General features: G+C 42.1%; 1 long non-coding RNA gene across 2 annotated transcripts in view; it reads right to left on the bottom strand.

The window, feature by feature from the left end:
- The window catches only part of LOC105606686 (uncharacterized), a 48,036-nt gene extending 24,033 nt beyond the window's left edge, over positions 1 to 24,003 (bottom strand). For both annotated transcript variants that reach the window (XR_009600698.1, XR_006059973.2), the window contains exons 1-2: positions 23,731 to 24,003; positions 18,263 to 18,377 (exon numbers count right to left, since the gene is read on the bottom strand). This is a non-coding gene — a long non-coding RNA (uncharacterized LOC105606686). The remainder of the gene's footprint in view (positions 1 to 18,262; positions 18,378 to 23,730) is intronic.
- Positions 24,004 to 26,169: the final 2,166 nt, after the last annotated feature.

The raw sequence follows: 26,169 nt of genomic DNA, 5'->3' as shown, positions 1-26,169 counted from the left end.
GAGAAGCAACAAAAAGATGAGGCTGGCATGGCTGGCAAGGGCAGTAAGGAAGGGCTAGCCAAGAATCCAGACTTGATCCTAAAAGCAGTGGAAGCATTGACGGGTTTTAAACAGAGAAATGACATCATCAATTGATTTATGCTCTGAAAGATTCACTCTGGCTGACACACTCTGGTGTGGATAAAGAGTTGAAGGAAATCTCCTCTGCGGATAGCTGAACTAGCCGGAAGGCCATGCAGTGAGAGTTGATGGTGACTTGGAATAGGTGCATGGCAGCGGATTTAAGAGATTTTTTTAAGATTTAAGAGATGTTTTAGTTGGTTGAACTGATAGATCTTGGTGATTTATTGGCTGTGGAAAGTCAAGGAAAACGAAGAGTCCAAGAGGATGTTCCAGTGTCTGACCAGGAAAACTGGGTGGCTGGTGATGCCATTTGCTGAAATATGCTACATAAAAGAATAAATAAATCAGTTTTGAAAATTTGGGCTTGAGGTATCCATGGCATATTCAAAAGAATGTTCTCGAGGGCTGTTATACACAGGGTCTGGCACTCAGGGAGGTGAGAAAGAGAGATATGTACATTTAAGACTTATCTGCAAATAGATGCCAGTTGAGGCCATGGGAGTGAATAAAACAACCCATCATCTGTGTGCAGTGTGAAGAAAGGAAGACCTAAATCAAACCCCTGAAGAACACCAACATTTAAGAGATGGGTAAAAGAAGGAGCTTCCAAAAGTAGCTGAGAAGAATCAGCTGGAGAAGAAGGAGGGAAAAAAATCAGGAGAATGTAAACTCGTGGAAGCCAAAGAAAGAGGTGCTTTAAGATGGAAGGAGTGGTCCCCAGTACAATACCTTCAACAGGCCAAATAAAATGACATCGAGAAAAGGCCCATTTGACTTGACTATGGCAGCTGTGCGGGTAGATACCAGATTGTAGTGAATTAAAGAGTAACACGGACATGAAAAATTGCAGAAAACAAATGTAAACAGTCTCTGAGGAAGTGTGCTGTGTCTCCATGCAAAAATAAGAAAATAAAAGGGAAAACTGAGTGCAGATTTTCACACAATTTATCTCTTAAAAGACAACTTGGTCCTGGGGGAAACATCTTCACATGAGTTTCCAATATAATTTCCTCAATCTTCCATCTTGTTAGGGAGCACAGACTCAGTCAAAAATGGTTATTATGATGCTGCTGCTGCTGCTGCTGCTGCTGCTGCTGCTGCTGCTATGTTGCTTCAGTCGTGTCCAACTCTGTGCGACCCCAGAGACGGCAGCCCACCAGGCTCCCCCATCCCTGGGATTCTCCAGGCAAGAACACTGGAGTGGGTTGCCATTTCCTTCTCCAAGGAAGAAATTATAAGTCAGCACAAATTTCCCTTCTTGGGACAAAATGATATTTCTTGAAGTGGGCCCCACAAATCTATCATCTGCAAGTTGTTTTTGTGACTGTCCTCAGAATGCTTTGCAGATTTTTCAACTTTCTCTTTAACCACTGAAGCATCATGTAATAAAAGCTTTACATGGTAGGGATTCATTAGCTAGGTGAAAAAAACAGACTGGTTAACTTGGGCCAAAAAGTGGGGAGCTTTTTTAACAAAAAAGCTATGGAGGAGCTCACACAAATACACAAAACTTTAGGAACTATAAAGGGCAGAAACCATAGCAGTTTGGGGCATCTATGTGGCTGGAGCTGATAAGAACTCTCTCTTGAGGGTAGAACTCTCAGGGAACAGCATGGCCTACTTGGGTCACAAACCTAGCTTGTCCAAGAGAAGCAAGGACACCTTGATTGATAGCTTTATCAAGAGGGGCAATGGTTGTTCCCCAAGGACAAATGAAGTGCTGGAATAGGAAACAGAAGTGGCACATTCACCGCAGCCCTGGAAGATTCAAGTCCTGGAGAACCTAGCTGCACACAAGACCTAATATGTGCATGCATGCTAAGTCACTTCAGTGGCGTCCGACTCCATGAGACCCTATGGACTGTAGCCCGCCAGGCTCCTTTGTCCATGGGATTTTCCAGGCAAGAATACTGGAGTGGGTTGCCATTTCCTCTTCCAGGGGATCTTCCTGACCCAGGGATCTATTAGACCCAAGTCTATTACGACTCCTGCACTGGCAGATAGGTTCTTTACTACTAGTGCCGCCTGTGAAGCCCAGGACCTAATATAGTTGACCCTTGAATAACAGTTATTCAGACAGTGTGACTTCTCACCAACACTCCTTTGGCTATGGTTTCCACCTGCCTCTTCTTTCTCTATCTCCTTCCTGGGCTTAAACATACAGACAAGTCTTCAACACTATAGCAGAACATACTGTTGTCATCTGTCTGGCCCATCTTCCTCATTCCTCCAAATTAGAGTTTCAAATCCCCAAAGTCAGCCTGGGACATTGATAGATGGAGAGTCTGAGCTCTGTACTTCTCTTACTTGGCTCATTTGATTATCAGAGACAGCTGAAATAGAAAATTCAGACCCCAAAGTATGTTCTGAGTCTGGATGATTCCATTTGGCTGAATCCCCAGACAGAAGAACTGGAGAGCTATCAAATACCCACTTTCCTTTGTGCTGGGCACATGCAGCCAGCTGAGAGTCCTAATGTCTTTGTAGTAAATAACCTCACACAATTCATTGTCATTCCAGACTACAATTGTCCTTTGTGCATCTCAGTCATCTCTTAATTGTGTGCAAAAAGAAACATCAAGATCTTTCTCTTTTTAGCTCAATCATGGAGAAAGAGTTGCTGAGCAAAAGGGTTATAGGCAAATAAGACTCTCCTGAAACAAGGGTATTATTTTTCAAAAAGATGTATTTCTGCAAAGACACATGTAAATGATTTGAGGACTGTTTTGTTTTGTTGTTAAATTAACTAATACTCACTTTTCCCCTTGGCTGAGTTCAGGGGCTTCCCTGGTAGCTCAGCTGGTAAAGAATCTGCCTGCAATGCAGGAGACCCCGCTCCAATTGCTGGGCTGGGAAGATCCCCTGGAGAAAAGATAGTTTACCCACTCCAGTATTCTTGGGCTTCCCTACTGATTCAGTTGGTAAAGAATCTACCTGCAATGCAGGAAACCTGGGTTCGATCCCTGGGTTGGGAGGATTCCCTGGAGGAAGGCATGACAACCCACCCCAGTATTCTTGCCTGAAGAATCCCCATGGACAGAGGAGCCTGGTGGGTACTGTCCATGGGGCCACAAAGAGTTGGACATGACTGAGCGACTAAGCACAGCACACCACCATGAGTTCAGACGGTTTCACTGCTGCCTAAGCTTCAGTCTTTCAAAGCATGATAATGTGACAGAAAAGTGTTCTGGCGCTTGAAGGAGCCAGCCCAAGAATTCAACTCCACTCTTTACTAGTTTCATTCCCTTGAGTTACATTAATAAATGTTTCTGAATCCCGTTTTCTTTGTGTATGAAACAGAGTTTGTCTTGGTCTTAGTGAACAGTGCGTAACAACACATAGTACCTGGCACAAAGTAAACATCCAATGAATTTTAGCAGTTATTGTTACTTTTAGCTCTTATTTAAATTTCTGTGCTCTCTTGCTATGCTAAACACTACTTGAAAACAATTCCTTGTTTTTTGGTTTTTGTTTTTTGAGTAGAGATAGCTCTTTGGACAATTACCCAAGGTAGAATGAAAGCAAGGATGGGGGAGAATGAGATAAAAGAAGCATGGTCATCATTAAGATACCTGCCACTGTAATTGCTTTGGACAATGAAGGCGTGTTTCCATCGGAGTCTCCTGAGAAACCTCTCTACCTTGTCCCCAGAAAGATCTGGAAGCTGGCACATTTATCAATAGTTTGTATACACTCTTCACTATCCTTTGAGGATAATAACTACTCTACACTTTGGGGCAGAGCTTATGTTCTGCCTGAGCAAACTCATGTGGGCTGTGCTGGAGAAATTCTAAGATGAAAGATAAAACAAGAGGTGCTGTCAGTGTTAAGCGTAATTTTCCATGGAACTGTCCACCCCAGGTGTGACTAAATTTAGACGTTTGGACAGCAGAAGTACTTGTGATGGAATCAGAAAGCAATTCTTAAAAAAAAAAGTTTTTTACTGTAAAATTAGAAAATGCTTATTGTAGAAAATTTGGAAAATATAGAAAAATAAAGAAAAACACAAAAAAATGACCCTTAATCCCACCATGAGAGATAATCATTCCTAACACCCTAATGTTATCCATTCACATATTAACATATGCCCTTTTTTGTACTTGGTTCTTCCAAGTATTAAAAGAGCTGTTAGTTAAAGGAACCTTGTTCATATAGATGAATCCTTTTTTTAAGGATTAAAAAAATTTTTTTTAATTTTTGTTGAGATTTAATTACTATACCATAAAATTCACCTTCTTAAACTATAATATTCAGTAGGTTTTAGTATATTTTTCTAGGTTGTGAGACAACTACCACTAATTTCAGAAATTTTCATCATCTCCACCCAAATCCCATAACCTTTTCCTTACACTCCCAGCTCTTGGTAACCACTGGTCTACCGTAAGGTAGACTGGATCCTAAGGATTCATCTGTTCTAGACATGTCATATAAATGGAATCTCACCATATAAGCCTTTGTGTCTGGCTTCTTTCACTTAGTGTAATGTTTTCAAGGTTTATCCATGTTGTAATATGAATCAATACTATATTTTTCTGGCTGAATAATATTCCATTTAATGGCTATAACACAATTTTTTAATCTATTTATTGGGTGATAAACATTTAGATTGATTTCACTCATTGACTTTTATGAGCAATGCTGTTATAAACATTGATGTACAGTTCTTTTGTGGACATATATGGTGAATCCTTTTGGAAAGTATAAACTTTTCAAAAATAAAGTAGATCTCCAAAATGCTTTCCATAAATGGTGTTATGAATGATGTTTCCATGAATGGTGTCTACCAGAAAGAAGTTGAAGTCCTAACCACTAGTCCTGGCAAATGTGACCTTGGAAATGTGGTCTTGGCAGATGATCAAGTTAAGACTGTGTGCTTATTTAAAGGGGATATTTGGACAGCGAGATAAGCACCCAGGGGGGAGGCCAAGACGAAGGCAGAGGTTAGGGTGAAGCATCTTCAAACCAAGGGATGCCAAAGACCAACAGAAAAGCACTAGAAGCTCAGAGAGAGGCCTGGAACGGCTTCTCTGCCACAGCCTCCGGAAGGGACCAACCATGCTGACACGCTGACCTAGGACTTTGAGCCTCCAGAACTGGGAGATGGCAAGTTTCTGTTGTTTAAGCCACCCAGTCTGTAGCGCCTTGTTATAGCAACCCTTGGAAACTCATGCACACTGGAATGAGGAAAGATCAGTGATCTGAGGTTAATGGATGTCAGCTTTACCATCAATTTCTCTTCCCTTTGTCGGCATGGATATTTTTTAGTGTTTTGTTTTTGGCGGGGGCTTAGATGTGTTTTGTCTTTCAGATGCCTTTTAGATGTGTTTTGTCATTCTTTTTTAGCTCTTTATCATTCTGTTTTTTGTTCTGAAGGCCTAATTCTATCCACTGAGCCCTTAAATTTCCTTTGAGCTTACAATATTTGCATAGCACTTTTGGAAATTAGCTACTATTCAAGGTCACTCTTACCTTGTCCCTACTTAGTACGTTAGATAATTATTCCAGTTTTGGTGGTCAGTGACTCAGGCTACTTATGGGTATATATTAGACATAAATGGCATCCTTGATTCTAAAGTATTCCTGGATTCAAGAGGAGACTCTTAGAGAAAACTTGTCTCCAGAAAGTCTGTGGGAAGAAAATATTAGTCAAGGGTAAATTTTTTTTTCCCCTAAATTTAATGCTTAAGAAATGTTGATCCATTGGGAAAATAATCCTGGGATCCTGGCATGTGCTCCTTAGTAGAAAATCAAGTAGAAAATCCATAAAAGAAAGAATGGAGGGAGATTCAGACAGTATGGGGCCTATCAGTATAGCAAGGGAATTGGAGTGGCCAAATTATTATATATTTTTATTTTGAATAGCAATAGAACAGAAATATCAATTATAGGATTCTGCTTAGCAGAATTCACAAATGAACCAGAGTTACATATAGTGACATGGACAAATCTCCAAAACAGGAAGTTTAAAGATACTAATATAGCAAAAAAAAAAAAAGAAAAAAAATTTTTTTCCCTTTTACTGTGCATGGGTAAAATACACCTAACTTTAGCAGAACAGTTACTTCTGGGAGAATATGAATAGCATAAAAAAAATAAAACCAAATGTGGAAGCACTTGGATAGTGTTAAGCTAACAAATACTAACTCTGTTAGGTAAGTTTATATTCATCATCACCAAATCACCCCAAGAGTCTGAAGAGGTAGCTAATTTTATCATCTCTGTTTTAAAACTGAAGAAGCTGAGGCAATAAGACAGTTGGTAGGTTTCCGTGGTCTCAACTGCTGGTGAGTTTCACCAGTCTGTGCTCTTAAAATCTACTCTAGGGAAGGGGTTCCCAAACTCCACGATCTAATGCCTGATGATCTGAGGGGGTGCTGATGTAATAATAATAAAATGCACAATAAATATAATGCACTCAAATCATTCCTAAACCATCCTCCTGCCCTGCTCCCTCTTCTCCGTGGAAAAACTGTCTTCCGCAAAACCAGTCCCTGGTGCCAGAAAGGTTGAGGACTGCTGCTGTAGGACTTTCTACAAATGTTAGAAATACTAGATTGCAGGGGATATTATTATTACAGATGAACAGAGCAGTTTCAATTCTTCTGCTAGAAACTCCTCTGGAAAAGCAGGCAGTTTAGATGGATCAGATGCCCAGTCAAACCTCAAATATTACACTTGGCTTAGAGGACAGCTAAGCTCTTCCATGAAGCTGGGGGAGGAGGGGTAAATGGCAGCATTTAGCTTCTGCGACTGAACCGTGCAGGCGTTGGAACCCTTCCACCCACTTGAAAAGCGGTCACCCATCTGACATTAATAGAAAAAGACCATTAAAAAGCTTTATGCTATTCTGTTCTCCTGGTTCTGGTCCCTCTTTGCCTTTGTTGCTGCTGGCATTTTATAAATTATGGATGTGCCTAGGTGCTGCTGTTCCCCTGCTTCCTCTGTAGTGCCGCTCGCTCCCTGCGCCTGCATCGCATCCTTCCTCTGAGCAAAGGACCGAGCGGCCCAGACCCCACATCAGTGTAATTAGCGCGCCGCACGCAGCTCGGGTGTCAGGAATGCTTCCACTCACTGCCAGCCCTCCGCCAGCCCCTGTCACTCACGCGGAAGTCAGCCAGGCGGCGGCAAGGCCAGCGGCGCAGGCCCCGCAGTAGGGAGGGGTCGCTCAAGGCGGAAACTCGGGGTCTCCTGCTGCTAGCTTCGGTCTGGGGACAACTCCGGAGTTTGGCGGCTGCCTCTGACAATGTGGAAAGGAGGAACGTTGATATCTGCCCTTTGGCCCCAGAGGAAGCAGAGGAGGGAGTAGAAGGAAAGTGGGGGGAAAGTCTTGAGAAGCCCAGGGCTGGGATGGATTTGGGGGAGCCCCCAGACCCCATATTTCCAGAAGTATGCTGCTGGCCAGATACCCAGTATCCGGTGGTAAGGAATGTTTTGGGGTGATACACTAAGGAACAGCTTTTATTTGAATGGCTTTACATTTATTTTAAAGTTGATAAACAGAGATAGAGATAGAAACTGATGGACTCATCAGACCCACACTCATAGTTTCATGAATATTATTGTTAAAGCAGACATACTCCTGTGTTCAACTCTGAAGAAAAATTAAACTACACAGTTGATATGCAAAGATGGCAAACTTGATAAAGACACAAATAACAGAACTGCAGGGATTCTTAATAGTTTGGAGGGTCATGAATTCAAATAAGAACTTGATGGGAAAAAAAATTTTTTTAACAACTTGATGAAAATAGAGGACTTGCCTGCACCACCACCTCCCCACACTCAAATACAAATACTCATAAATTTAGAGTGCAAAGGCAAGGGTTTTGCAGGTCCCCTGAAGGCCTTTCTCTGACCACAAGTATTACATGGACCCCACGCTGAGACCCTCTGAGCTATACTAGGAATTCTCCAAGGCAAGAATTGGGCCTTTTTCCTCACTGTATCCCAACTACATCGGAAATGCTCCGAAATGTTTGCTCAAGAAATCCATGAGCTGTAGTTCAAATCCTTTTCCCCCACCCAGAGGACCCCAGGAAGATCAATGGGCTTGTCCAAGATCACAAAGCTTAGGCAAAAGCCCTGTCTCCGGATGCCCAGCTACTCCACTAAATGTTTCTGTCTCCTCCTTACTTTTGTCCCCTTTTTAACCACCCCCACTAATTCTGCCTATGTCGCCTCCCAAGAATCCGTTACATTAGGAGTCCAGAGATGGACCAGAAAAAAGTAGATGAGAAGGAAAGGCAGGATAGATGCAAAGAGGATGTCAGGTTTGGTCCCAAGCCCTCCCTCCTGACACTTCTGCCTCATCTTCCTCCCAAGCACCTGTGGTCAATAGAGGAGGTACAGTACAAAGAGGGTAGTGAGCTGAGGCTGAGAAGGCGATGGCACCCCACTCCAGTACTCTTGCCTGGAAAATCCCATGGACGGAGGAGCCTGGTGGGCTGCAGTCCATGGGGTTGCTAAGAGTTGGACACGACTGAGTGACTTCACTTTCACTTTTCACTTTCATGCATTGGAGAAAGAAATGGCAACCCACTCCAGTGTTCTTGCCTGGAGAATCCCAGGGACGGGGGAGTCTGCTGAGCTGCTGTCTATGGGGTCGCACAGAGTCGGAGATGACTGAAGCGACTTAGAAGCAGCAGGAGCAGCAGTGAGCTAAGGACCGCCCTCTGTGCCTTTTGTTAGTGACGGCATGGAAGAAAGATACAGGTATATAGGTTTATTTTCCTTGGAGTGTTCTACCTAAGTCCTTTCCCGGATAGTTATGAGTGAGATGTACAAAGTTTACATAAGAGACCCATTAATGCTCCATCTCTGGGGTTAATATTTAATTAGACGACTTTTTAAAATGAATGCTATTGTAGGGGAAGCTGCTTCAGTGCTTGTCTCTTTCCTCTGGGATTCAGTGCTCAGACACAGAATTCTGAGTCCCTCATGGTTCCCATAGAAACCCTGGTGACTCCATGCCAGTCACGGCAGGCAGCAAAGGCCTAGTGGCGACCCCAGGTGTAGGAGACTTAAATATACTCTTGAATCTCCTTTAAGGATGCAGTCAGGGACCATCTGGCTGACTACCTAGATCCAGTGTCAGGGACACCACTATTCCAAAGGCAGTCTATCCAATATTTGGACCATTCTGATGGTGCAAGAGGCTCTCTGTAGATTAAGATCAAATTACTAACTTCTAGTGGTCTTAATTCACCAAGTTGTGGCCAAAGAAACCAAGTCTAATTCCTCTCTTATGTAGTAATTCCTCTAACTATCATTATTATTTGAGTACACATGTGGGTAAGGTACTATGCTAAGCAATTTACATACACATCTCACTTAATCCACACACAAGCATGTGACATAGGTATCATTAGTGTTCTCATTTTTCAGATGACCTGCACAGGGCCATCAGTAAACATCAGAATGGGACTACAACAAATCCAGGTGTGCCTGATTCTATACTGCAAGCTTTCTGCCATCATGCTGTACAGCCTCTTTCCATTTCCCATAATACAGTTCATAAGATACTTGAAGTAAGCACTCATGTTCCCCATCCTATCCCGACTTGCTGAGGCTTCTCTTCCTAGTCCCTTCATCCCAAGGTGAATGGTTTCTGCCTCCTTATCCCTGGGAGCCAACCCTGGTGATTCTCCTGTACCTACTCGGTCTATGCCCTACTTCAAGGGGGATTGCCTACAATTCAGCTCAGCATTCCTGCTAGCTAGTTCATTCAGAATACCATGACCTTTATACTCCCCACATTCAATGCAGACATTGAAGTGTGAAATAGAATGAAATTTCTTTTTTTTCTTTAGATTTTTTGATGTAGACCATTTTAAAAGTCTATTGAATTTTGTTATAATATTACTTCTACTTTCTGTTTTGGTTTTTTGGCCCCAAGGCATGAGGGATCTTAGCTTCCCTATCATAACCACTGGGCCACCAGGGAAGTCCCAGAATGAAATTTCTGTTGGTTTATATTTTATACTGAGGCTTTACTCAACCCACATGTGTTTTGTTGCATGAAATTTTCTTTTGTTAAACTGTATTTTTCAGGCCTTTGTCTTTGCAGTTGTTTGTTTGGAAGTATACATTTTTAATTTGCACTTCTCACTCTTTCAATCCCATCCTAAAAGTTGGTCCATCACTCCAACTTCTTGAGATATTTCAGAACTTGCCATTCATTGAATTTGTTCTCATCTCCCAACTCTGTGCTGTTCCCACATGTGATCAGCTTCCCTTTCAGGTTCCTAAGTTGTTGACAAATATTAAATAGCAGAAAGAAGAGAGCCTGAAGTTGCACATGTTTGGGTACTGCAGGGGCTTTGTGTGCCCTGCCCAGGCTTCTGTCCACCTGATTTCAGCACAGAGTGTGGATAGCTAAAGGCACATGGCCTGCATTTAGCGCCCCCTCTGGTGTCTCTGCTCTTCTGCCTCCAGGCTTTCTTCTAAGCCAAGGATGACCACTTATTCCTGGCAAAGCACAGCCTGGAAGTCAGGAGGGAGCTGAAGTTTCCAAGAACAGTCCTCTGTCAGTGGTACATAGGTGTGGATAAATGCCCAGCTTTCCATCGTTCAAAGGAGAGGGACCATTCAGCTGAAGCACAGATCACATGGTTCTCAGAGGTTTGCAAGGGAGGCTGAGCTCTAGTTGCTCCAGTGATAACCGGCTCACAAGTACACCCTGAATGTATTAGCTTTTCTTCATTGTGTCTCACTTTCCTCATTCTCTCAATCAGTCTTTTGAGAATCACCTCTCACAGAAAATATCTGCTCCCAAGTTTGTGTCTCGGCTTTCAAGTAACCTAAACGGAGGCAAGTATGAAGTTGGGCAAGCAAAGAGATGGAAGGTAGATCATCTTTGTTTGATTCAGGATTTTCATAAATAGTTTATGTTTGAATTTTTTGTTAAGAAAAAGTATATATTTAAAAATCAAGAAATTTTTGAACTAGAGAAATGAAGGAGGAAATCTAGCCACAATACCATACCACCTTAAGATTACTAGCCAGTGTTTTTATATGTTATATTTTTATGTAATTTTTAAAAGTACATTCATTTTATTAGTTAGGACTTCTTACATTGGTAGTACAAGAGCAATACAAGCATAATCTCTCTCTAAATTATGAATCATAGGAATCCTAATCCATTAATTTTCTTTTTTTTCCTAGTCCCACATATACACTTGTTTTTCTTCCAGTTTTGTTGAGAAACAATTGACATAAAGCACTATATAGGTGTCCAGGATAATGATCTGATATACTATATTTCTTTTCAGTCTTTCCAAAATGGTCCAAGGGCATGGGGTCTCCTCAGAACATAAGAGTAACCAAAGGAGAAACATGCTCCACAGAGTGTAGACCATCTTCAAAGGTGAGAGGCCCATATCTTACATTTTTAACGTAATGTTTCCTTATTTGTTCAATGTTATCAAGTAGTCCAAAAACCATTACTTTCAATCGCACTCACTGTTTAACATTTATCAGTTTCCCCAGGCGTCCTTGACCTATTGAAGGCTATGCCTTTGTTTTATTTTTCTTTTTCTTCTGAGCACTAGCTCAGTGCCTGACACATACCTAAGTGTTCATTAAAGCTCATTAAATTAATGAGCAAACACATCATACTTTATTTTGGCCCTTTTGTATGGCTACACATGAATTTTTTTCCAAATTTTCAAGACTTTCATTCATGCTATTGTATACATATGGTATTTAGAACATCTTGGGTTTTCTACCACCCATTCTCTCCCTGCATTTATATCAGCCTCATTCATACAATGAACTTTGGTAATCCACTTCATGTGAAAAGCGGTGGAGCGAACAGCTCGCAACATGTTACCTATTCCATTAATTCTGCAGCCCACAAGCAGGAGCAGTTCAACTTAGATAAACAAACCAAGAAGGTAACCCTAAACTTGCCATCCCTATTGGAAATTTCCATTAGGGTTATTCCATGTTAAGTAGTACTCCACAGGTTTTCTGAGAGGACACATTTCAATTTCTTCCACTGATCACAGACTTGAGAATGTCCAATTTATTTACCTGCTGATATCACTTAGCTTTATAAACACTATGCCAAAGAATAAATGGCAATTCAATAATAGTAATAGTAGATCAAATTCATTTTTCATCTCTAATATGCCAGATACTTTACATATGTCATCAATCACATATAATTGTCACAGTATTACTCTGAGGTAGCTATTATTACTATCTCTATTGAATAAATGAAGAAATGGGGGGGCAGAGATTAAACAAAATGTAATTGCCTGGGGTTACACAGAAGAATAATTTAAAATATAATTTAATGTTATAGAATAAAAATTTTTTACCAAGAATCAAATGTTAACTGCTAGAACTGGTTTTATGAATAGGGATAAAAGTCACATGATTAAATGGTATAACCTGAAGGATTATTAAAATATTGTCCTGACACCAGAACTTTACCTATCACTTTATCTTGCCAAAGAGATGGCAAGATCTCATCTTGATGGAGATCCCATCATGAACTTACTTTTTGAGTTATGGCATTGCCTGCAGACCAGTTCTGAAGAAGAACCAGAACTGCCCTGGTTGGGCCAGCACATGAAAACATTTGCACCCCTTGGCATGTGAATCTAAGTTAGATTGTCAGACTAGCTGGCCACATGGTTCTCAACTCTGGCTACACATTATAATTATTATCTTGAGAGAGCTTTAAAATACACTGCAGCCCAGACCTCACTTGTTCCCCTAGAGATTCTGATTCAACTGAGCTGAACTGAGGCACAGACAGGCATGAGAATCCCTGAGCCAACGGGATAAAACCATGAAAAAAATGCAGAACAAGTAAGATTTGCTGAGAATATCTATTCTATCATGATCTCAAGTAAAAAGGCAACTCTCCAGTTCAACATGTATGTGGAAAATACTTAAAAACAAAATGGGGATTGGAAGACACTGAAGATAAATTTTCTCTGTGTTTGCCTTAGGCCATCCTGTTTTGTTAGAGCTTTATCTTGGAATTCTCAGTACTTACATGGTTTCTTTGATGACAAATGGGGTCTTAAAATACAGGGTTCAAAGGACTGGGCTGGGTGTGAAATAGGAACAGTACTAACCAGAGATAAAACCAAGATGAAGCAGACAGTTCATTCAATTCATGTCTCACTATGACAGGGGCAAACAGAGAATTAGGAATTTGGCCTGAAGCAACAGGATGGGAACTGAAGAGTTCAGAACAGCGAAGTTGAACCAAGAACAGGTAGAATGGCCTGGAAAGGTTCCCTGGAAAGGTTCCCTAGATAAGCAGGGCTATTACAGGCACCTGTGCTATGACCTCAGGTAGAGAAGGAGCCATTGGTGGCACTGAGGACACTGAGCTGGTAGAGAATTCTCCTGTCCTTGCAGGAAATTCAGTCCAGCACCTAAAGAAAGAGTCTTTTCCTTATCTTTAGAAGATGAAGCATTGTATCCCACTGAAGGAGTAGTGTTAGATATAATTAATTTATTGTTTGTCTGCTTTTTGCTGGTGCTCAAATTATTTCATTATCTCATTTAATCCCCACAATAACTCTATGACATAGTTATTATTATTACTATTTTCTGGTCTAGATATGGCCAGTTACTCAGCATCAATTTCCATCTTCTGAAGGTAGCTTCCTGTTTTGGAGAGGCTAGAAAGCTAGTAATTCATTTCCAGACTCCCTTGCAGCTAGGGTTCTAGATGTGAGATAGATTCCATTATGTAGATGCACTCAGGCAAGATTTAGAAGGCAGAAATAGAGTGAAGTGTCATTTCCTGCTATTGTACTGTTTTCAGCTGGCAAGAAAAAGTATGGAGACACTAACATTTCATCTCAAGCTTCCAAAGGCAGCTGTGGTGGTAGTGGCAGCTGGTTTCAGTGATCCAGTGTCCAGATCAGACATTGCACTGGCAATGGAGGCTTTCCTGAATCCTGGACAGCAGCCAAGATGGTGTGCTCTGGGCCTCAGTTGTTCCAGTGGTGAGCTACCAATTACTGCCAAGATTGTGACAAAGATTATAGCTCCCCTAATATTCTGAGAGTCATCCCTACATGTCCAATCTACAGCCCAAGCATTCAGCCCTCCCACCAGTTCCATAAGTACTTCATTCCCAGGAATAAATCTCAGTGCTTCAAAATTCTTAGGGTGATTTCTGTTTCCTGCACTGAAGCTTTTTTATGGATGAGGAAACTAAGTCTTAAGAGAATGTAAACAGATGTTCAAAATTGCACAGCTAAGAATACATGGATCTAGAATTCTACACTTCATTCAACAGAAAGTATTTCACAATTTAGAAGAACAAGAGTGAGGCATTCACGGGCTATATTTCTTATAGATTTGACAAAACCGAGTAATGCAAAGCCAAGTTCACATATCCTCTCTTCCCACTTTTAAAGCTATGAGTTGCACTTGTGATTGCGGTAAGTGCTTAACTTAATTGGTTTGCATCCATGCCGGGACCTCTGGGATGCCACTTACATAACTCATCTACAGGAGTCTATCTTGCCAATAAGTACTTGCAGAGGCTCTCACTCAATCATAGCCACATAAAACACAAAGCTCAGTCCTCTGCAACTAGCTACTTGCCTACTCTAATTCTTAGGGTTCAGAGAAACTAAGGGCCAAGGAATGACAGTAGCTGACATGTAGTAGGCACTTCCTGTGTGCCAGGTACTATTCTGCTATTTTCCATTATTTTCTGGTATCATCCTTACAACAGCCCTGGGAGGTCAGCATGGTGATGACCTGCAGTTTAAAGATCAGGATGCTGAGACGCCCAGAGCTCAAGTCACTCACCCAAGGTCAGGTAGCCAGGGGGTGGCAGAGCCTAAATACCAGTTCAAGCACCCTCTTATTTATCATGCCATGCTGCCTTCCAGTCATACTGAGAGTGCTTTAATTTTGTGTGTAAATGGCATGAGATCCTCTCTGTAGGAAGGTCAGGAACAAACAAACAAACGAATCATGAGTGATGGCTTCCCTTGGGATCAACCCTCACGCTTGTCCCACCCCAGCCCCCTCAGAATGCAGCCTCTCCCAGACGCCACTGGTCTGGAGTCTCTAACTGCTCTGAACAAGACAAACCGCACATGATCAACCTCACTGCAATAGATTGTGGGGCTACATTTGTTTTCTCCATCCTTCTCTGTGTCAATATGTTGCAGCCATCTCAGACATGATGGTTTCCCTTTCCATAAGCATACAGGGCACAGATCTGGATAGTCAGAGCACAAATGTGTTGGTACAGAGAAAGAAATCAAAGATATTACTAGAAAATGGTTAGACCCTCGGCAGGCTCATGAAAGTTTAAAAATCAGAGTAAACACGAGGCTCTCTAATTAGATAGCCCTCTTTCTCCTGCCCAGCATTTCTACCCGATTCCCATTTCTCCTAGAAATAGATCTTCAGGAAGGCAAGCATCTTTTTAAAATTCTGTGCTACAGAGAGCCAGACTACGATGGTTCTGTCGAAATTACAAAACACTATACTTTCAAATAGCTGCTGAATTATTTAGTGACTTTACACTGTCCAAATGCTGGGCTCTTTGGGTAGACAATGTCTTGGTTTCCCTCCTATTTCTTTTGTTATGACATTCAGTAAATGGAGAGATATTGCTCTTCTTAATAATTTATAAAATAATAATCCACACTAAGGATCAAGCTCCACTCTTAGGTTTGGGGTTTTGACTCGGGAAGCCAAGAGAATGAGCAGCTCAAAATTCTCTTCCAGTTCTGTAAAGTGATTGGTGCCAGCAGGCTCAGGCTTCACTTCTCAGGATTCTTTCTCATGTCAGTGTTTTCTCCTTCCTATAACTCTTCCTGTATCTTACTGTGACTTCTTGAAGTATAAGCTGTATTTGCTATCACTTCTTCCTGGGAGCTACCTGATTTGGTCTTAAAGTGAAATACATATATTAGAACCAGAAAGCAGGACAATGCATTTTGTCACGCATCTGACATTTCAAAGATTCCTATCTACTTTGGCAAAGTTGTTTTTTTCCTCATCTGTTCCAGAAAAAGAGAAAGATGGAGAGAGACAGAAAGGAAGGAAAGCTAAAAACGAAAGAGGGAGGGAGGGAGGAAAACAAAACTAAAAAGGAAAGGAGGAAAAAAAGAGAGAACAAGGGAGGGAGGGAAGGAGTGATGGAGGGAAGGAGGGGAAAAAGAAAAAAAAGAGAAAACCTATTTAAGATGAGGATGGGCTTGCTTATGCGCCTATTCTTTTATCTCTAGGGCGCACATACATCCCCTAACTTCTGTGTACAGTTCACTGCAAGGTTGACACGAATTCTGTGATGGTTATGGAAATGATTAAAATGAACAGCTATCCACTTATCTACGATGATGGAGTTCTGATAAGCTATGTAATTCCTCAAGAGCTGGGATCCTGCCTTTTTTCTCACTGTATCCCCAGTGGAGTTTAGTGCAGTACCTTGCATGTCCCTCCAGTAAATATTAACTCAGTGCTTACAGTTCTTACTGAGGACACACAGATGAGTAAGACATGGAGAGTAAGGACATAAACAAACATGATACCTGTGATGAGTGCTATACAAATGGCAAGTCGTGTGGGAGACCAGAGGAAGGAGCTCCCAGCTGACAAGGCTCAGGGAAGACAGGGAAGCACCACAGAGGAGATGGCCTTGAAGTGAAGACTTGAAGGGTGGATGGAATTATGCCAGGGAGAGGGAGCAGCATGCGACAGTTACAGCAGCAGCAAAGTATGACCCAATGAGGAAAAGGGATACTTCTGAATGTCTGAAGCAGAGAATCCATGCGGAGTCTGAGCACGTGGAGTGGAGGCAAACAGATGCATAGAGGGACCTGTGGGACATGCTAAAGATGTCCTGGGAATGCCAGCCAGAGTGGGAGACAGAGGCATTCTCTCACAAGGCTGCCGGGCGCATTCAAGGCACATGCTTTGTGGAGAACAAATTGACAATATCTATCAAAAGTACAAACGCATAGCCCCTCCAACCCAGCAATGACACATCTAGAAATCGTCCCATAGAGGTAAATGGTGACGTCATGTAGGTACAAGGTTACCAATCATAGCATTGCTCATAAAAGCAGAAGACTGGGAAAAAACCTTCAATTCCATCAGTGGGGATTGGCTGAATAAATCATGATAGATCCCTAGAATGGAGTACAATAGGAAGCTGTAAAAGAAAGAGAGAGAGAGAATGAACTCCTTATATACTAACAGGGAATAAGCTCCATGATGCAAGTATAATAAGAAAAGCATAAAACAGTATACATAGTTTGTTACTATCTTGGAAAAAAAAACACAGGAAAACACCTATTCATAAATACGTATTTATACACATGCACATGTAAATAAGCCAATATATATGCTTAGAACTAGCCAACTTCCTCTAATAAGAGGAATAATAAGAGGAAATAATAATTTCTAATAAGAAATTGACAGTAGCTCTGGGTGGATAGGAAGAGGAGTAGAAGGGATTTTTAACTGTATGCCATTTTGCATCTCTTCAGTTTTGAACCATGTAAATGTACTGAATGTACCACCAAGTCCAACAAATTGAATATAATTAAAACTGGAAAAAAAAAATGGAACTTTCTTGATGGTACAGTGGTTAAGATTCCATGCTTCTGCTGCAGGGGGTGCAGGTTTAATCCCTGGTCAGGAAAGTAATATCCCACATGCCACGTGGTGTGACCAACAAGAGAAAAAAAAATTACGAGGCTACTGACCCAGGCACACATAAAGCAGTGAAGTCGTGGAGGTGAGCTTGGAGGAAGGGCTCAGGTGAATGTGATTTTACCTGTCCTATTTTGTGCATTTACTATACGCCAGGCACTTTATACACAGTAAATCATTTCATCCTTCCTACCAGCATGGCACAGTGATAAAGAATCTGCCTGCCAATGCAGGAAACACAGGAGAAGTGGGTTTGATCCCTGGGTCAGGAAGATCCCCTGGAGGAGGGCATGGCAACCCACGCCAGTACTCTTGCCGGGAGAATCTCATGGACAGAGGAGCCTGGAGGGCTACAGTCCATGGGGTTGCAAAGAGTCAGACACAGCTTAGCGACTAAGCACACACACACCACCATAAAAGCTTTTACCAGCCCCATTTTACAGATGAAGAACCTAAAATTCAGAGAGGATGCATGACTTACCAAAAAGTCACACAGGCAGAGGAAATGCTAGAACCAGGATTCAAACCCCTACCCCCATGCCACTCAGGAGGCTTCAGTAGCAGAAGAGCAGATGGTCAGATCTGGAGGCAACGTGCTGTGAACAGAGAAAGGGAGAAACCTCAGACAGAGCATGAAAACATTTAGGCACCTCTGAAAGATGGTGCTCCAGAGGCTCAGGAGAAGAACCAGGGCAGGAACCCAGGTCTGTGGGCTGGAAACCTGAGTGATCCTTGAGGAACAGATGGTTCCTTTGTCCTGAGACTGACTTTGACCCACCAGGAGAAGCCCAGACAAACTCTCCCAGCTCACTGTCCCCTGGGGTCTGCTGGGAGAACATGCGCCCCTCCCTCTCCAACAGGAAGGGGTTCCCTGGGGTGCCGTTTAGCCGGACCGGGCTCCATACTTTCCTCTCCCATCTCCCTGCGGTATCAAGTGTGTGACTATTGATTTCCTCCCTGCATTTGTTTTTGTTATCCATTATTTATGGGATCATTTTTCCATCCTTCGTGCATGAAGGCAAATTTTGTGTAAAAATCAATTGAGTGAGCGCCGCCGATGGCTCGTTGCGTTTTCTTGGCTTTCATCTCTGAGGCACCAGTTCTCCAGAGAGGCAGAGCAGAATATGAGGGAGCATGCCAAGATAGGAAAGGGAGGTGGGGGACGGGGCAGAGTTCCGAAACCCGCTTTAAGAAACCTATTCCTTTGGTCAGTGGCTTTTGGTCCCTGGAACAACACACTCTGTTGAGCTCACCTGGAGTCTAAGTAAGGATTAGTGTCTTCTTGCCCTGATCAGATCCCCCCTTCCCTTGCCTATTTGCTGGACTGAAGTCTAGAAAAGGGTGGGGTCCCAGCTGCAGAACCTCTTCCATTTCATTTAGATTTATTTCAATGTAGACCTCCTCCAGGATCAAGGCCTGGGGGCCTGCTCCCTAGTGGCTTAACCTCAGGACCCCAGGAAAGTCATCCCAAAAGATTAACCATGGAGAAGCGGTATTAGGACAGGACTGATATTTAATAAGCAGGCCAAGCAGTTCACATATATTCTTTTTTGGGTTTCAGCACACCTTATGAGATAAGCAGAATGAAAAGAAGAGCAGAAAATCCAAGTTAAAGTCCCTACTTTGCCCTTTCCTAGGCTGTTTGCCCTTGGATAAGATATTTAACCCCTCTGTGCCAGAGTTTTCTCACTTATAAAATGATAAGGCCAGTGCTTACCTCCAGTGAGGGCCTGCATTTAAGTATAGGTATCTGTTACATGGTAAGGACATAAAAAAATCATCCTCAGCTTAAATGTCAATTATACAAGGAGCCCATCCCTTTTTACGCCAACAGAAGTGGGCACTTTCAATCCTAGCAGTTATTTTCCACTGTATGCATATCACACTTTGCAAGTCTCTACATTATTTGTGCGCTGCCTGTCTCTTCCTATGCTCCAGTTAAAACATAGGCTCATTCAGGGTGAGCATCTTGTCTGTACTAGTTGAGTGACCACACAGCACATAGTGGAGACTCAATGAATGTTAGCTACTATTATCACCTTTCTCATTTTCCACAGAAAATGAAAGTACAGAAAGTACAGAAAGGCTAAGCTATGAGTCCTGCCCAAGGACACATAACCAGTAAGTGGTACAGCTGGCATTCATACCCACATCTTTCAGACTGCAAAGCCTGTGATCTTTCCACTCTCTCAACTTTCAAGTTGTCCATGAGGTCAAATTCAGGTTAATGGTTAGGTAAACTAGAAACCGACAAGGTGTCTCCTAAGGCACTGTTCTCCCTGCCGCATCCTCTCCCCTCTTCCATCTTCCCTACAGTTTAGCAGTGGTCAAGATCTGGGGCTACATTTCTTAACAGGTGCTTCTGACTGAGTCATCAGTCCTCCAGAGAATGTCCTCCTCCACTCTCCAGCATCCTGAAGCTGGAAAACCAGCTGCATCAGAGTTAGCCCATCCACCCTGCACACTGGGCTCAGGACAGGTTTCGGTAGGGTACAGTGTTGTCAAAGTGACAGCTCTGCACATGACAATGAGGCACAGAAGTTTCAAGGGCTCTGCTCCAGGCTGAGTCTCTCAGAGATTAGGAATGGATTTTTGTAAAACTTGGCATTATCCTTCATTTCTCCAAAAGCCTGAGCTATATCACCTGCAAATTGGCACTTGCCATCTACCTTCATGAGGATCAAATTATGAACCACTATAGCTGACCAGCAACACCCCCTGAAAGGAGTTTAGGGTGGAGACCAGGAATGAGGCACTCTGCTCTGCGGAGGGGGGGGGGGGCAGGAACTGGCAGAACAGGTCTTTGGATACTTAGATATTTTCAGGAAAAGATTTTATGAGCCCAATTCTTGTGTCTCCTCATACCCAGAAAAGCAATAAAATCCTTCATGGTAACGTATGCTCCTGGTGACTAGTAATAACCTTCAAAAGACTAGCAGAAACCTACAAAAGATATGTGCTTAATTGCATGTACACCCCCTTCACCAAAATCACATATATACTGACCTTCTCCCTTTGGAGCAGTTTCTCAGAGCTATCTGAAATGCTGTCTCCCAAGCTATCATCCTCATTTTGCCCCAAATAAAACTTAACTCACACATTGTGCTTTTTTTTTTTTTTTTTTAGGTTGACAGGGTCAACCACAAATTGGCACTTGCCATGGGTGCTTGCCATCTATCTCTACAAGGATTAAATCATGTGCTGCTGCAGCTGCTGACCTCCAACACCCCCTGAAGGAGTTCAGGGTGGAAAGCAGAAATGAGGCATTCTGTGCTCCAGCAAACTGGCAGGATAGGTCTTTAGATAGTTAGATATTCTCAGGAGCTGATTTTATGAGCCCAATTCTTATATTTCCTCATAGCCAGAAGAGCACTAAAATCCTTCATAGTGATGACTGTTTCTTGTAACTAGCAGAAGCTTCATAAGACCAGCAGAAACTTTCTACAAAAAAATATATTCTTGATTGCATATACTCCCCCTTCACCAAAATCACACATATACTGTCTTCCCCCTCTGCCTCTTTGGAGCAGTCTTGCAGAGCTATCTAAGGTACTTTCTCCAGGGCTGCAGTCCTCATACTGCCCCAAATAAAACAACTCACAACTCTCCCATTGTGCATTTTTTTTTAAGTTGACAACAACAACACAGAATTTCTCATTCAACCCAAAGTTTTGTTTGATAAGACTCTGTCCCACTTCTCTTCTAGATGAACAAGCTATTCTCTTTTCGAAGGGACTTTTTAAAAGCAAAAGGCTCAAGATTTGCTGGGGGGATACTCTGTGAGCGGCAGAGCTTTTTTAAAGTGAAAACACTTTAGGATTTTCCAAGACCAAGATGTCTCCCAAAGATCACTCAAGGATGTGTGTATGATTCAAAGGGTAGCAAGCAAACCATTCTGGAAGCCTCTAGAAGATCTAAGAATTGCCAAATATTGGGAAAGATTTTTTAGAAAAGACCCCAAAGAAGTCCAGGGGACCCTGGAAGAAATCTTAGACCAAGGGTCAGAAAACAATGGCCTGCAGGCAACATCCAGCCCACTGCTTGCCTTTATAAGTGTTGCAGAAACACAGCCATTTGTTTCTATTTTACAATAGAAATGTGGCTGCCTCTGCATTATAATGGCAGAGTTAAGTAGTTGCAACAAGGGCTGCACAGAGGCTAAGATATATGCTATTACTATGTTGCCACGCTGTTTCCCAAACTGGGTTATAAAGAAAACTGCTGCTAAGTCCCTTCAGTCGTGTCCGACTCTGTGCGACCCCATGGATGGCAGCCCACGAGGCTCCCCCGTCTGTGGGATTCTCCAGGCAAGAACACTGGAGTAGGTTGCCATTTCCTTCTCCAATAAGCTTCCCTCAAAACAATGATGACAGTTTTAAGGGGGAATAAAAAGAAAGAAGGATCACTGCTTGACCATACTTTTGAGAAACGCTCTATTCTAGATTCCTGTCCTAGAGATTCATTCACATTCTCAACTTATAAAGGACTTCAAAAAGTTCTGCAGTTAAAACAGAAACAACAACAAACCTGCTTGAAAATTTCCCAAACTTATTTTACTTTCTGACATGATACTTTTTATATTGAAATAGTATTTTATGAATTATCAGTAGTATATAAGACCACAACTTGATAAAAATCCATATAGTTCCTTGTTATTCATATTTCAGTCATTTGCATGACCTTTATGAAATTTGTCCTTTGTATATACCAACCATATATTATTTATTAAACATATTTACTAAAAAAATTTTACTAACATTTTTCTTTAACTAATTTCCTTTTTAAACTTGATCTCAGCCAGGCAACAGTATCCATGAAATTATGGGCTTGGGATGCATGTGGTGGAGAGAATAAGTGTTGCTACAAATGCAGACCTGTTTTTCAGTCTTAATTATCCACGTGTCACCCACAAAGGAAGACAAAACACACTTTAGGATATATTGCTCTATCTCCCATTGCCTAATTCACTAGCCATAATTAACTTCTAACTTTAAATTTAGCCCTTCAGTCAAATTAGCCACATTCCAAGTACTCAGTAACCACATGTGGCTAATGGTGCATTGGACAGTACAGATAGAGAACATTTCCATAATCACAGAAAATTTTATTGGCCAGCACTGGACCTTTCAAGAATTTTTTAAAACTATTTAGTCATTGTTGCCTCGTTTGCCATCCCCACTCCCACCCAATTTTATATAACTCTCCCAGCAAACTCTGAAAAGCATACTTATGGGGGTCAAAGTCAACACTCTCTGTTCATCTTATTGCCTCACCAGAGTCCTTTCCTCCCTCCCCTCATACTCTACCTCTCTCTCACACATACACACACTAAAATGCCATCAGCTCCCACCCTTTGGTCTACATTCAAGAGACCCAGGGCTGTCCACAGAGATCCAAGGACCAGTCTAGAACATTCTCCTGGGTAATAGTGACATGGGAGCTTCATCATTCTGGGCAGCTGGATCCTAACATGCAAAAGAAGATTGTAGTAGATCAGAGATCACAAACTGGCGCTCTGTGAGCTAAATCTGGTTGTATGTGTGTTTGGTTTACTTGAATTTTTTTTGCCTTTACTTTAAAGAAGGAACGATAAGGAGATATCACATTTTAGAAATCTAGCATTCCAAGGACCTCCCTGGTGGTCCAGGGGTTAAGAATCCACCTGCCAATGCAGGGGACAGGGGTTCGATCCCTGGTCTGGGAAGATGGCGCCTGCTGCCAGACAACTAACCTTACATGCAGCAACTACTGAGCCCGTTTGCCTAGAGCCTGTGCTCTGCAGTAAGAGAAGCCACCATCATGAGAAGCCCTCCTACCACAACTAGAAAGCAGCCCCCACTCCCCAAAACCAGTCAAAGCCCGGGCAGCAACAAAGACCCAGCACAGACAAAAATAATTTCACAAAAAGTCTAGCATTCCAGCTTCTCTTGGAAAATCAGATTTGCTCACCTCACACGGGGTTCACTTCCCCAGATGGCAGTCACTGGCTGATGCTGAATAACTTCTGCCGCCCTTTAGTGGTGAACCTGCCCTCCAGTTCACCACAGTTGCCACATTCTCTGCCACCTTGTGTGCGGTTAATTGTTCTCATCTCCATGGCCTTCTGGCATTTGAGTCTGTTGCTCTGCAAGGATCATTTCAAAGGTTGCATCAGTTACTTTCAACTGATGATTTCAAACATGTGGGTGTTCTCTCCTCAGGGATAGTGCAGTGGTTCTTTAGAGACCTAGGACAAATGGTGTAATGAATGGGAATGAACTGGTTTTCAACAAATGCCCAGTCTGTGGAAACTTCATCTACTAGCAACATTGACAAGTCTGGGGCTAGTCTAGTATTCTCCTGAATATGAACATCTCCAAGCCTATGCCATTTTTTACCCAATGTAATATATTCTTGGCTTCTAGAGAAATAATACTTAGATTTTGAGGTCACAGACTCAGTGGTCTTCCCTGGTAGCTCAGTGGTAAGGAATCTGCCTGCCAACCCAGGAGACTCAGGTTTGATCCCTGGGTTGGGTGGATCCCTTGGAGCAGAAAATGGCAGCTCAATTCATTATTTTTGCCTGGAGAATCCCCGCGGGCAAAGGAGCCTGGCCGGCTACAGTCCGTGGGATGGCAAAGAGTCGGACAGGATTTAGGGACGAAACAACAGCAGCAGCAACAACAAGGGTGGAAATATACATATAAAAACACATAATTTTGCATACAGTGCAGTTTCAGGGTACAAGATTCTCTCCACCAAAACCTATCCCTGATTCTTTGAAGAGCCCGGAGACCTTAGTTCCGAATCCCGGAACTGGAGACTTCCAGTCAAAGCAGGAAATTGCGCACAGCACACAGCTCCATTCTCTCTCAGAACCGAACCTTAAAACGATGGGTAGGGACTTGCCTGGTGGTCCAGTGGTTAAGAACCTGCCTTGCAATGTAAGGGACGTAGGTTCAATCCCTGACTCGGGAACTGAAAGCCGACACTCAAAGGAGCAGCTTAATCCGGCGTGCCTCCGGCGGCGTGCCTCCGGCGCATGCGCACTGCGGAGCCCTTGCTCCACCACCAGAGAGTCGCTGCGCTCCCGCGAAAGAGTCCCAGTAGCACACGTCTCTGGAGTTAAGGCGAAGATGCAAGTGGATGGCTTGGTTGAGAGTTTATGAAGAAGCATTTAGACTGTTTACCTTACCCACTTGGCACAGGTAGGCAACTTTCTCACTGAACCTGGAAGAATACTGGATATTTATTCACTAGAGAAAAAAATGGTTTTTTTAAGTCATTGTATTTGAGATATCAGCCATAGTTAAGGGTCGGAAACCGTACTGAAAACAGAGAAATTAAGTACAATTTTACATTCTAAATATTAAAAACCCCATTCCTGTTCCCTCACTGAGCACCTTGAACATCAGCTGCCTGAGGTGTATCCTCCGAACAGGAAACTGAGAGATCAGCCATTCCAAAATAAAAGAAAAAAATCTGCCATTAGACAATCCCAAGATCCCAAGGAAACAGCCCAGCCATGTTACTATAGATAGAACCAAAATGAACAAGGCCATCTCAGATGTGCAGAGCTTCCAATCAACTTATTACCCAATTAACCAAACAATTTCTAATACAAAGCACAGAAACCAGGGTAGTTCATACTAAAAACAAAAGCACTTTGGAGGAAATAGATTTTGAGGGAAGAAGAAATTAAAGAGAAACTATTAGCCATATTAGAGATATAACTGAATAGAACTCAGAGCTCCAACTAAAAAGATAGCATTCATAAAATTTTTAAAAAAAGATTTTTTTTTCCTTAATTTAAAGGAAAAGACCTGTTAGATTGGTTTTTAATGATGGGATAAATTTAAAACTCAATAGAAGGGTTGAAATAAAACATTTAAGAAAACATCACACAAAAGGACAAAGAGAAAAAATGTAGAGAAATGATAAATCAGGGAGCCAATTCAGATGGTTCAATATCAAAACAATAGGCATTCAGAAATATGAAAAAAATGGGGAAAAAAAACCCAGAAAATTTCAAAGAAATAATGCAAAAGAATCTCCCAGAATAAAAATTGTGAATATCAAGATTGAAAATTGCTCAGCAGAATATACAAAATGAATATGCTATGTGTAAGTTTCCAGAGAGATAAAATAGGTTTCTTACAAAAGTCAAGAATGTGAATGGTCTTGAACTTTTCTATTGTAACACCTAATGCTAGAAGGCAATGGAGTAATCTCTCTAAAATGGTTAGGGAAAGTTAATTCTAACCTAGAATTCTGTACCTGGTCAGATAACCATTCAAATGTAAGAACAGAATAAAGACAGTCTTTGATTTGATGGCTTTCAAAAATACTGTCTACATTGCACTTTTTCTCAGTGAACATGTGTACCACCTAAATAGAGCATAAACTGAA

The sequence above is a fragment of the Ovis aries genome, chromosome 5 (genome assembly GCF_016772045.2).
Source record: "Ovis aries strain OAR_USU_Benz2616 breed Rambouillet chromosome 5, ARS-UI_Ramb_v3.0, whole genome shotgun sequence".
Taxonomy (NCBI): Eukaryota; Metazoa; Chordata; class Mammalia; order Artiodactyla; family Bovidae; genus Ovis; species Ovis aries.
This window is presented reverse-complemented; position numbering and strand designations above follow the sequence as displayed.